Consider the following 12,892-nt stretch of genomic DNA (forward strand, 5'->3'; position numbering starts at 1 on the left):
TTGAATGTGGGGCCTTACACCGCTCGGCCATTCCGGCAGGCTCCGGAGCACGGCTCTGGAGGCTGACTGCCACCTCGCGAAACAGGGAGAGTTCACACTGTTCTCTACTGGACATTTAAGTATGTGCCCAGAGACAGGTTGAGAGGACAGATGCATGTATGTACCAGAGTGAGCTTCAGAGAGACTGATGGGGACATAAGACTGGGGTAGAGAGAGAGATGGAGAAAGACAAAGGTGCCTGTGTCGAATCAGCAGCAGAGAAAATGAAACAAAGGGGCCTCCTGGGATAACCACACACTACTTCCTCACAAAGAACACACAGAGGGTGTGTGAAATAACCTAGGTTCAGCAGCATGGCTAGCTCAGTCGGTAGAGGATGAGACTCTTAATCTCAGGGTCATGGGTTCGAGCTCCACATTGGGCATGATGCTTTTTAAAGGCTTCTCCATTTTCGGGTTTAACATTTACTCTCACCTTTTTCAGATATTTCGCTGAGGCTTAAAACTACACACACACACACATCCTGCAGTTTGCCTCACGATTCCCACAGGACTCCACACAACGCAGCACTTCCCGCCCTGGGAGGCGCCGCTGGGAGCGGTCCTAGGCCAAGCCTTTCCTGCGCCCTTTCCTAGCCTGAGCCGTTCGTGCTTACAGCGAGCTCGGAGTCCGCTCCGGTCCGTCCTGTCCCCCCCCATCCTTTCAAAAAGAGGAGTTTAAGGTCTCATCCCCGCTGGTGTTATGATTAAAGTACTTCTGAAAACTACTTTATGTCAGCAGCAGGATTTGATCACAGGACTGGTCAAGATACTGCTCTTGAATGTGGCGCCTTACACCTCTCGGCCACTCCGGCAGCCTCCAGAACACACCTCTGGAGGCTGACTGCCACCTCGCGAAACAGGGAGAGTTCACACTGTTCTCTACTGGACATTTAAGTATGTGCCCAGAGACAGGTTGAGAGGACAGATGCATGTATGTACCAGAGAGAGCTCCAGAGAGACTGATGGGGACATAAGACTGGGGTAGAGCCAGAGATGGAGAAAGAGAAAGGTGCCTGTATCGAGTCAGCAGCAGAGAAAATGAAACAAAGGGGACTCCTGGGATAACCACGCACTAGTTCCTCACAAAGAACACACAGAGGGTGTGTGAAATGACATAGGTACAGCAGCCTGGCTAGCTCAGTCGGTAGAGCATGAGACTCTTAATCTCAGGGTTGTGGGCTTGAGCCCCACGTTGGGCGTGATGCTTTTTAAAGGATTCTCCATTTTCGGGTTTAACATTAACTCTCACCTTTTTCAGATATTTCGCTGAGGCTTAAAACTACACACACACACACATCCTGCAATTTGCCTCACAATTCACACAGGACTCCACACAACGCAGCACTTCCCTCCCTGGGAGGCGCCGCTGGGAGCGGTCCTAGGCCGAACCTTTCCTGCGCCCTTTTCTAGCCTGAGCCACCAGTGCTTACAGCAAGCTCGGAGTCCGCTCCGGTCCGCCCTGTCCCCCCCCCATCCTTTCAAAAAGAGGAGTTTAAAGTCTCATCCCCGCTGGTGTTATGATTAAAGTAGGTATGAAAACTACTTTATGTCAGTAGCGGGATTTGATCACGGGACAGGGAAAATACTGCTCTTGAATGTGGGGCCTTACACCGCTCGGCCATTCCGGCAGCCTCCGGAGCACGGCTCTGGAGGCTGACTGCCACCTCGCGAAACAGGGAGAGTTCACACTGTTCTCTACTGGACATTTAAGTATGTGCCCAGAGACAGGTTGAGAGGACAGATGCATGTATGTACCAGAGTGAGCTCCAGAGAGACTGATGGGGACATAAGACTGGGGTAGAGAGAGAGATGGAGAAAGACAAAGGTGCCTGTGTCGAATCAGCAGCAGAGAAAATTAAACAAAGGGGCCTCCTGGGATAACCACACACTACTTCCTCACAAAGAACACACAGAGGGTGTGTGAAATGACATAGGCACAGCAGCCTGGCTAGCTCAGTCGGTAGAGCATGAGACTCCTAATCTCAGGGTTGAGGGATTGAGCCCCACGTTGGGCGTGATGCTTTTTAAAGGTTTCTCCATTTTCGGGTTTAACATTTACTCTCACCTTTTTCAGATATTTCGCTGAGGCTTAAAACTACACACACACACACATCCTGCAATTTGCCTCACGATTCCCACAGGACTCCACACAACGCAGCACTTCCCGCCCTGGGAGGCGCCGCTGGGAGCGGTCCTAGACCGAGCCTTTCCTGCGCCCTTTCTTAGCCTGAGCCGCCTGTGCTTATAGCGAGCTCGGAGTACGCTTCGGTCCGTCCTGTCCCCCCCCCCCCATCCTTTCAAAAAGAGGAGTTTAAGGTCTCATCCCAGCTGGTGTTATGATTAAAGTAGGTATGAAAACTACTTTATGTCGGCAGCGGGATTTGATCACAGAACTGGGCAAGATACTGCTCTTGAATTTGGCGTCTTACACCGCTCAGCCATTTCGGCAGCCTCCGGAGCACAGCTCTGGAGGCTGACTGCCACCTCGTGAAACAGGGAGAGTTCACACTATTCTCTACTGGACATTTAAGTATGTGCCCAGAGACAGGTTAAGATGACAGATGCATGTATGTACCAGAGTGAGCTCCAGAGAGACTAATGGGGCATAAGACTGGGGTAGAGCGAGAGATGGAGAAAGAGAAAGGTGCCTGTGTCGAATCAGCAGCAGAGAAAATGAAACAAAGGGGCCTCCTGGGATAACCACACACTACTTCCTCACAAAGAACACACAGAGGGTGTGTGAAATGACATAGGCACAGCAGCCTGGCTAGCTCAGTTGGTAGAGCATGAGACTCTTAATCTCAGAGTTGTGGGCTCGAGCCCCACATTGGGCGTGATGCTTTTTAAAGGCTTCTCCATTTTCGGGTTTAACATTTACTCTCACCTTTTTCAGATATTTCGCTGAGGCTTAAAACTACACACACACACACATCCTGTAATTTGCCTCATGATTCCCACAGGACTCCACACAACGCAGCACTTCCCGCCCTGGGAGGCGCCGCTGGGAGCGGTCCTAGGCCGAGCCTTTCCTGCGCCCTTTCCTAGCCTGAGCCGCCCGTGCTTACAGCGAACTCGGAGTCCGCTCCGGTCCGTCCTGAGCCCCCCCCATCTTTTCAAAAAGAGGAGTTTAAGGTCTCACCCCCGCTGGTGTTATGATTAAAGTAGGTATGAAAACTACTTTATGTCGGTAGCGGTATTTGATCACGGGACTGGGGAAGATACTGCTCTTGAATGGGGTGCCTTACACCTCTCAGCCATTCCGGCAGCCTCCGGAACACGGTTCTGGAGGCTGACTGCCACCTCGCGAAACAGAGAGAGTTCACACTGTTCTCTACTGGCCATTTAAGTATGTGCCCAGAGACAGGTTGAGAGGACAGATGCATGTATGTACCAGATTGAGCTCCAGAGAGACTGATGGGGACATAAGACTGGGGTAGAGCGAGAGATGGAGAAAGAGAACGGTGCCTGTGTTGAATCAGCAGCAGAGAAAATGAAACAAAGGGGCATCCTGGGATAACCACACACTACTTCCTCACAAAGAACACACAGAGGGTGTGTGAAATGATATAGGCACAGCAGTCTGGCTAGCTCAGTCGGTAGAGCATGAGACTCTTAATCTCAGGGTTGTGGGCTCGAGCCCCATGTTGGGCATGATGCTTTTTAAAGGCTTCTCCATTTTCAGGTTTAACATTAACTCTCACCTTTTTCAGATATTTCGCTGAGGCTTAAAACTACACACACACACACACACACACACACACACACACACACACACACACACATCCTGCAGTTTGCCTCACGATTCCCACAGGACTCCACACAACGCAGCACTTCCCGCCCTGGGAGGCGCCACTGGGAGGGGTTCTAGGCCGAGCCTTTCCTGCGCCCTTTCCTAGCCTGAGCCGCCCGTGCATACAGTGAGCTCGGAGTCCACTCCAGTCCGTCCTGTCCCCCCCCATCCTTTCAAAAAGAGGAGTTTAAGGTCTCATCCCCGCTGGTGTTATGATTAAAGTAGGTATGAAAACTACTTTATGTCGGCAGCAGGATTTGATCACAGAACTGGGCAAGATACTGCTCTTGAATGTGGCGCCTTACACCGCTCAGCCATTCCGGCAGCCTCCGGAACACATCTCTGGAGGCTGACTGCCACCTTGCGAAACTGGGAGAGTTCACACTGTTCTCTACTGGACATTTAAGTATGTGACCAGAGACAGGGTGAGATGACAGATGCATGTATGTACCAGAGTGAGCTCCAGAGAGACTGATGGGGACATAAGACTGGGGTAGAGCGAGAGATGGAGAAAGAGAAAGGTGCCTGTGTCGAATCAGCAGCAGAGAAAATGAAACAAAGGGGCCTCCTGGGATAACCACACACTACTTCCTCACAAAGAACACACAGAGGGTTTGTGAAACGACATAAGCACAGCAGCCTGGCTAGCTCAGTCGGTAGAGCATGAGACTCTTAATCTCAGGGTTGTGGGCTCGAGCCCCATGTTGGGCATGATGCTTTTTAAAGGCTTCTCCATTTTCAGGTTTAACATTAACTCTCACCTTTTTCCGATATTTCGCTGAGGCTTAAAACTACACACACACACACACATCCTGCAGTTTGCCTCACGATTCCCACAGGACACCACACAACGCAGCACTTCCCGCCCTGGGAGGCGCCGCTGGGAGCGGTCCTAGGCCGAGCCTTTCCTGCGCCCTTTCCTAGCCTGAGCCGCCCGTGCTTACAGCGAGCTCGGAGTCCGCTCCGGTCCGTCCTGTCCCCCCCCATCCTATCAAAAACAGGAGTTTAAGGTCTCATCCCCACTGGTGTTATGATTAAAGTAGGTATGAAAACTACTTTATGTCGGCAGCAGGATTTGATCACGGGACTGGGGAAAATACTGCTCTTGAATGTGGCTCCTTACACCGCTCGGCCATTCCGGCAGCCTCCGGAAAACGGCTCTGGAGGCTGACTGCCACCTCGCGAAACAGGGAGAGTTCACACTGTTCTCTATTGGACATTTAAGTATGTGCCCTGAGAAAGGTTGAGAGGACAGATGCATGTATGTACCAGAGTGAGCTCCAGAAAGACTGATGGGGACATAAGACTGGGGTAGAGCGAGAGATGGAGAAAGAGACAGGTGCCTGTGTCGAGTCAGCAGCAGAGAAAATGAAACAAAGGGGCCTCCTGGGTTAACCACACACTACTTCCTCACAAAGAACATACAGAGGGTGAGTGAAATGACATAGGCACAGCACCCCGGCTAGCTCAGTCGGTAGAGCATGAGACTCTTAATCTCAGGGGTGTGGGTTCGAGCCCCACGTTGGGCGTGATGCTTTTAAAAGGCTTCTCCATTTTCGGGTTTAACTTTAACTCTCACCTTTTTCAGATATTTCGCTGAGGCTTGAATCTACACACACACACATCCTGCAGTTTGCCTCACGATTCCCACAGGACTCCACACAACGCAGCACTTCACGCCCTGGGAGGCGCCGCTGGGAGCGGTCCTAGGCCGAGCCTTTCCTGCGCCCGTTCCTAGCCTGAGCCGCCCGTGCTTACAGCGAGCTCAGAGTCCGGTCCGGTCCGTCCTGCCCCCCACCCCCTCCCACCCATCCTTTCAAAAAGGAGGAGTTTAAGGTCTCATCCGCGGGTGTTATGAATTAAGTAGGTATGAAAACTACTTTATGTCAGTAGCAGGATGTGATCACGGGATTGGGGAAGATACTGTTCTTAAATGTGGCACCTTACACCGCTCGGCCATTACGGCAGCCTCCGGAACACGGCTCTGGAGGCTGACTACCACCTCGCAAAACAGGGAGAGTTCACACTGTTCTCTACTGGACATTTAAGTATGTGCCCAGAGAAAGGTTGAGAGGACAGATGCATGTATGTACCAGAGTGAGCTCCAGAGAGACTGATGGGGACAGAAGACTAGGGTAGAGCGAGAGATGGAGAAAGAGAAAGGTGCCTGTGTCGAGTCAGCAGCAGAGAAAATGAAACAAAGGGGCCTCCTGGGATAACCACACACTACTTCCTCACAAAGAACACACAGAGGGTGTGTGAAATGACATAAGCACAGCTGCCCGGCTAGCTCAGTCGGTAGAGCATGAGATTCTTAATCTCAGGGTTGTGGGTTCGAGCCCCACGTTGGGCGTGATGCTTTTTAAAGGCTTCTCCATTTTCGAGTTTAACATTAACTCTCACCTTTTTCAGATATTTTGCTGAGGCTTAAAACTACACACACACACACACATCCTGCAGTTTGCCTCACGATTCCCACAGGACTCCACACAACGCAGCACTTCCCGCCCTGGAAGGCGCCGCTGGGAGCGGTCCTAGGCCGAGCCTTTCCTGCGCCCTTTCCTAGCCTGAGCCACCAGTGCTTACAGCAAGCTCGGAGTCCGCTCCGGTCCGCCCTGTCCCCCCCCCATCCTTTCAAAAAGAGGAGTTTAAAGTCTCATCCCCGCTGGTGTTATGATTAAAGTAGGTATGAAAACTACTTTATGTCAGCAGCAGGATTTGATCACGGGACTGGGGAAGATACTAGTCTTGAATGTGGCACCTTACACCGCTCGGCCATTCCGGCAGCCTCCGGAGCACGGCTCTGGAGGCTGACTGCCACCTCGCGAAACAGGGAGAGTTCACACTGTTCTTTACTGGACATTTAAGTATGTGCCCAGAGACAGGTTGAGAGGACAGATGCATGTATGTACCAGAGTGAGCTCCCGAGAGACTGATGGGAACATAAGACTGGGGTAGAGAGAGAGATGGAGAAAGACAAAGGTGCCTGTGTCGAATCAGCAGCAGAGAAAATGAAACAAAGGGGCCTCCTGGGATAACCACACACTACTTCCTCACAAAGAACACACAGAGGGTGTGTGAAATGATATAGGCACAGCAGCCTGGCTAGCTCAGTCGGTAGAGCATGAAACTCCTAATCTCAGGGTTGTGGGCTCGGGCCCATGTTGGGCGTGATGCTTTTTAAAGGATTCTCCATTTTCGGGTTTAACATTTACTCTCACCTTTTTCAGATATTTCGCTGAGGCTTAAAACTACACACACACACACATCCTGCAATTTGCCTCACGATTCCCACAGGACTCCACACAATGCAGCACTTCCCGCCCTGGGAGGCGCCGCTGGGAGCGGTCCTAGGCCGAGCCTTTCCTGCGCCCTTTCTTAGCCTGAGCCGCCCGTGCTTATAGCGAGCTCGGAGTACGCTTCGGTCCGTCCTGTTCCCCCCCCCCCATCCTTTCAAAAAGAGGAGTTTAAGGTCTCATCCCAGCTGGTGTTATGATTAAAGTAGGTATGAAAACTACTTTATGTCAGCAGCGGGATTTGATCACAGAACTGGGCAAGATACTGCTCTTGAATTTGGCGTCTTACACCGCTCGGCCATTTCGGCAGCCTCCTGAAAACGGCTCTGGAGGCTGACTGCCACCTCGCGAAACAGTGAGAGTTCACACTGTTCTCTAATGGACATTTAAGTATGTGCCCAGAGACAGGTTGAGAGGACAGATGCATGTATGTACCAGAGTGAGCTCCAGAGAGACTGATGGGGACATAAGACTGGGGTAGAGCGAGAGATGGAGAAAGAGAAAGGTGCCTGTGTCGAGTCAGCAGCAGAGAAAATGAAACAAAGGGGCCTCCTGGGATAACCACACACTACTTCCTCACAAAGAACACACAGAGGGTGTGTGAAATGACATAGGCACAGCATCCAGGCTAGCTCAGTTGGTAGAGTATGAGACTCTTAATCTCAGAGGTGTGTTCTCGAGCCCCACGTTGGGCGTGATGCTTTTTAAAGGCTTCTCCATTTTCGGGTTTAACATTAACTCTCACCTTTTTCAGATATTTTGCTGAGGCTTAAAACTACACACACACACATCCTGCAGTTTGCCTCACGATTCCCACAGGACTCCACACAACGCAGCACTTCCCGCCCTGGGAGGCGCCGCTGGGAGCGGTCCTAGGCCGAGCCTTTCCTGCGCTCTTTCCTAGCCTGAGCCGTCCGTGCTTACAGCGAGCTCGAAGTACGCTCCGGTCCGTCCTGTCCCCCCCCATCCTTTCAAAAAGAGGAGTTTAAGGTCTCATCCCCGCTGGTGTTATGATTAAAGTAGGTATGAAAAGTACTTTATGTCGGCAGCGGGATTTGATCACGGGACTGGGGAAGATACTGCTCTTGAATGTGGCACCTTACACCGCTCAGCCATTCCGACAGCCTCCGGAAAACGGCTCTGGAGGCTTACTGCCACCTCGCGAAACAGGGAGAGTTCACACTGTTCTCTACTGGACATTTAAGTATGTGCCCAGAGACAGGTTGAGAGGACAGATGCATGTATGTACCAGAGAGAGCTCCAGAGAGACTGATGGGGACATAAGACTGGGGTAGAGCGAGAGATGGAGAAAGAGAAAGGTGCCTGTGTCGAATCAGCAGCAGAGAAAATGAAACAAAGGGGCCTCCTGGGATAACCACACACTACTTCCTCACAAAGAACACACAGAGGGTGTGTGAAATGACATAGGCACAGCAGCCCGGCTATCTCAGTCGGTAGAGGATGAGACTCATAATCTCAGGGTCATGGGTTCGAGCCCCACATTGGGCGTGATGCTTTTTAAAGGCTTCTCCATTTTCGGGTTTAACATTTACTCTCACCTTTTTCAGATATTTCGCTGAGGCTTAAAACTACACACACACACACATCCTGTAATTTGCCTCATGATTCCCACAGGACTCCACACAACGCAGCACTTCCCGCCCTGGGAGGCGCCGCTGGGAGCGGTCCTAGGCCGAGCCTTTCCTGCGCCCTTTCCTAGCCTGAGCCGCCCGTGCTTACAGCGAGCTCGGAGTCCGCTCCGGTCCGTCCTGAGCCCCCCTCATCTTTTCAAAAAGAGGAGTTTAAGGTCTCACCCCCACTGGTGTTATGATTAAAGTAGGTATGAAAACTACTTTATGTCGGTAGTGGTATTTGATCACGGGACTGGGGAAGATACTGCTCTTGAATGGGGCACCTTACACCTCTCAGCCATTCCGCCAGCCTCCGGAACACGGCTCTGGAGGCTGACTGCCACCTCGCGAAACAGAGAGAGTTCACACTGTTCTCTACTGGCCATTTAAGTATGTGCCCAGAGACAGGTTGAGAGGACAGATTCATGTATGTACCAGATTGAGCTCCAGAGAGACTGATGGGGACATAAGACTGGGGTAGAGCGAGAGATGGAGAAAGAGAACGGTGCCTGTGTTGAATCAGCAGCAGAGAAAATGAAACAAAGGGGCCTCCTGGGATAACCACACACTACTTCCTCACAAAGAACACACAGAGGGTGTGTGAAATGACATAAGCACAGCAGTCTGGCTAGCTCAGTCGGTAGAGCATGAGACTCTTAATCTCAGGGTTGTGCGCTTGAGCCCCACGTTGGGCGTGATGCTTTTTAAAGGCTTCTCCATTTTCGGGTTTAACATTAACTCTCACCTTTTTCAGATATTTCGCTGAGGCTTAAAACTACACACACACACACATCCTGCAGTTTGCCTCACGATTCCCACAGGACTCCACACAACGCAGCACTTCCTGCCCTGGGAGGAGCCACTGGGAGCGGTCCTAGAATGAGCCTTTCCTGCGCCCTTTCCTAGCCTGAGCCGCCCGTGCTTACAGCGAGCTCGGAGTCCGCTCCGGTCCGTCCTGTCCCCCCCATCCTTTCAAAAAGAGGAGTTTAAGGTCTCATCCCCGCTGGTTTTATGATTAAAGTAGGTATGAAAACTACTTTATGTCAGCAGCGGGATTTGACCACAGGACTGGAGAAGATACTGCTCTTGAATGTGGCACCTTACACCGCTCGGCCATTCCGGCAGCCTCCGGAACACGGCTCTGGAGGCTGACTGCCACCTCGCGAAACAGAGAGAGTTCACACTGTTCTCTACTGGACATTTAAGTATGTGCCCAGAGACAGGTTGAGAGGACAGATGCATGTATGTACCAGATTGAGCTCCAGAGAGACTGATGGGGACATAAGACTGGGGTAGAGCGAGAGATGGAGAAAGAGAAAGGTGCCTGTGTTGAATCAGCAGCAGAGAAAATGAAACAAAGGGGCCTCCTGGGATAACCACACACTACTTCCTCACAAAGAACACACAGAGGGTGTGTGAAATGACATAGGCACAGCAGTCTGGCTAGCTCAGTCGGTAGAGCAGGAGACTCTTAATCTCAGGGTTGTGGGCTCGAGCCCCACGTTGGGCGTGATGCTTTTTAAAGGCTTCTCCATTTTCGGGTTTAACATTAACTCTCACCTTTTTCAGATATTTCGCTGAGACTTAAAACTACACACACACACACATCCTGCAGTTTGCCTCACGATTCCCACAGGACTCCACACAACGCAGCACTTCCCGCCCTGGGAGGCGCCGCTGGGAGCGGTCCTAGAATGAGCCTTTCCTTCGCCCTTTCCTAGCCTGAGCCGCCCGTGCTTACAGCGAGCTCGGAGTCCGCTCCGGTCCGTCCTGTCCCTCCCATCCTTTCAAAAAGAGGAGTTTAAGGTCTCATCCCCGCTGGTTTTATGATTAAAGTAGGTATGAAAACTACTTTATGTCAGCAGCGGGATTTGACCACGGGACTGGGGAAAATACTGCTCTTGAGGGTGGCACCTTACACCGCTCGGCCATTCCGGCAGCCTCCGGAACACGGCTCTGGAGGCTGACTGCCACCTCGCAAAACAGGGAGAGTTCACACTGTTCTCTACTGGACATTTAAGTATGTGCCCAGAGACAGGTTGAGATGACAGATGCATGTATGTACCAGAGTGAGCTCCAGAGAGACTGATGGGGACATAAGACTGGGGTACAGCGAGAGATGGAGAAAGAGAAAGGTGCCTGTGTCGAATCAGCACCAGAGAAAATGAAACAAAGGGGCCTCCTGGGATAAGCACACACTACTTCCTCACAAAGAACACACAGAGGGTGTGTGAAATAACATAGGCACAGCAGCCTGGCTAGCTCAGTCGGTAAAGCATGAGACTCTTAATCTCAGGGTTGTGGTTTCGAGCCCCACGTTGGGCGTGATGCTTTTTAAAGGCTTCTCCATTCTCGAGTTTAACATTAACTCTCACCTTTTTCAGATATTTCGCTGAGGCTTAAAACTACACACACACACACACATCCTGCAGTTTGCCTCACGATTCCCACAGGACTCCACACAACGCAGCACTTCCCGCCCTGGGAGGCGCCACTGGGAGGGGTCCAAGGCCGAGCCTTTCCTGCGCCCTTTCCTGCGCCCTTTCCTAGCCTGAGCCGCCCGTGCTTACAGCGAGCTCGGAGTCCGCTCCGGTCCGTCCTGTCCCCCCCCATCCTATCAAAAAGAGGAGTTTAAGGTCTCATCCCCGCTGGTGTTTTGATTAAAGTAGGTATGAAAACTACTTTATGTCGGCAGCAGTATTTGATCACGGGACTGGGGAAGATACTGCTCTTGAATGTGGCAACTTACACCGCTCGGCCATTCCGGCAGCCTCCGGAACACGTCTCTGGAGACTGACTGCCACCTCGCGAAACAGGGAGAGTTCACAATCTTCTCTACTGGACATTTAAGTATTTGCCCAGAGACAGGTTGAGAGGACAGATGCATGTATGTACCAGAGTGAGCTCCAGAGAGACTGATGGGGACATAAGACTGGGGTAGAGCGAGAGATGGAGAAAGAGAAAGGTGCCTGTGTCGAATCAGCAGCAGAGAAAATGAAACAATGGGGCCTCCTGGGATAACCACACACTACTTCCTCACAAAGAACACACAGAGGGTGTGTGAAAAGACATAGGCAAAGCAGCCCGGCTAGCTCAGTTGGTAGAGCATGAGACTCTTAATCTCAGGGTCGTGGGTTCGAGCCCCACGTTGGGTGTGATGCTTTTTAAAGGCTTCTCCATTTTCGGGTTTAAAATTAACTCTCACCTTTTTCAGATATTTTGCTGAGGCTTAAAACTACACACACACACACATCCTGCAGTTTGCCTCACGAGTCCCACAGGACTCCACACAACGCAGCACTTCCCGCCCTGGGAGGCGCCGCTGGGAGCGGTCCTAGGCCGAGCCTTTCCTGCGCCCTTTCCTAGCCTGAGCCGCCCGCGCTTACAGCGAGCTCGGAGTCCTCTCCGCTCCGTCGTGTCCCCCCCCCCATCCTTTCAAAAAGAGGATTTTAAGGTCTCATCCCCGCTGGTGTTATCAATCAATCAATCAGAGAACTTATAAAGCGCACTATGTACCCGTCAGGGTTTCGAGGCGCTGGGGGGGGGGAAGGGTGCTGCTAGCGTTCGAAGAGCCAAGTCTTGAGGAGTCTCCTGAAGGTGAGGAGGTCCTGGGTCTTGCGTAGCGAGGTGGGGAGGGAGTTCCAGGTCTTGGCGGCGAGGAATGAGAAGGATCTGCCGCCAGAGGTCTTGCGCTGGATTCGGGGCCGATGGCGAGGGCGAGGTTGGCAGAGCGGAGTAGACGTGTGGGGACGTAAAAGTTGAGTCTGGTGTTGAGGTAGGTGGGTCCGGTGTCGTGTAGAGCCTTGTGAGCGTGGGCGAGGAGTTTGAAGGTGATCCTTTTTTCCACGGGTAGCCAGTGCAGGTCCTTCAGGTGGGGGGAGATGTGGCATCAGCGGGGTATGTCGAGGATCAGGCGGGCGGATGCGTTCTGGATGCGCTGGAGTCGTTTGATGTCTTTTGTTGGGATGCCTGTGTAGAGTGCGTTGCCGTAGTCAAGTCTGCTACTGACGAGGGCTTGAGTTACCGTCTTTCTGGTTCCTGTTGGAATCCACTTGAAGATTCTGCGGAGCATTCGGAGGGTGTTGAAACATGAAGAGGAGACGGCGTTGACCTGTTTGGACATGGTGAGAGCGG

The 12,892-nt window shown here is 52.0% G+C and overlaps 3 non-coding genes across 3 annotated transcripts; all 3 read left to right on the plus strand.

Annotated features, from left to right (window-relative positions):
- Window positions 1-1,983: 1,983 nt before the first annotated feature.
- Window positions 1,984-2,056, plus strand: TRNAR-CCU (transfer RNA arginine (anticodon CCU)). The gene has a single exon. It is a non-coding gene; the product is annotated as a tRNA-Arg (tRNA).
- A 4,055-nt stretch (window positions 2,057-6,111) lies between these two features.
- Window positions 6,112-6,184, plus strand: TRNAK-CUU (transfer RNA lysine (anticodon CUU)). Its single transcript has one exon. It is a non-coding gene; the product is annotated as a tRNA-Lys (tRNA).
- A 5,656-nt stretch (window positions 6,185-11,840) lies between these two features.
- Window positions 11,841-11,913, plus strand: TRNAK-CUU (transfer RNA lysine (anticodon CUU)). Its single transcript has one exon. It is a non-coding gene; the product is annotated as a tRNA-Lys (tRNA).
- The last annotated feature ends 979 nt before the right edge of the window (window positions 11,914-12,892 follow it).

This window comes from Pleurodeles waltl, chromosome 6 (assembly GCF_031143425.1).
Source record: "Pleurodeles waltl isolate 20211129_DDA chromosome 6, aPleWal1.hap1.20221129, whole genome shotgun sequence".
Lineage (NCBI taxonomy): Eukaryota > Metazoa > Chordata > Amphibia > Caudata > Salamandridae > Pleurodeles > Pleurodeles waltl.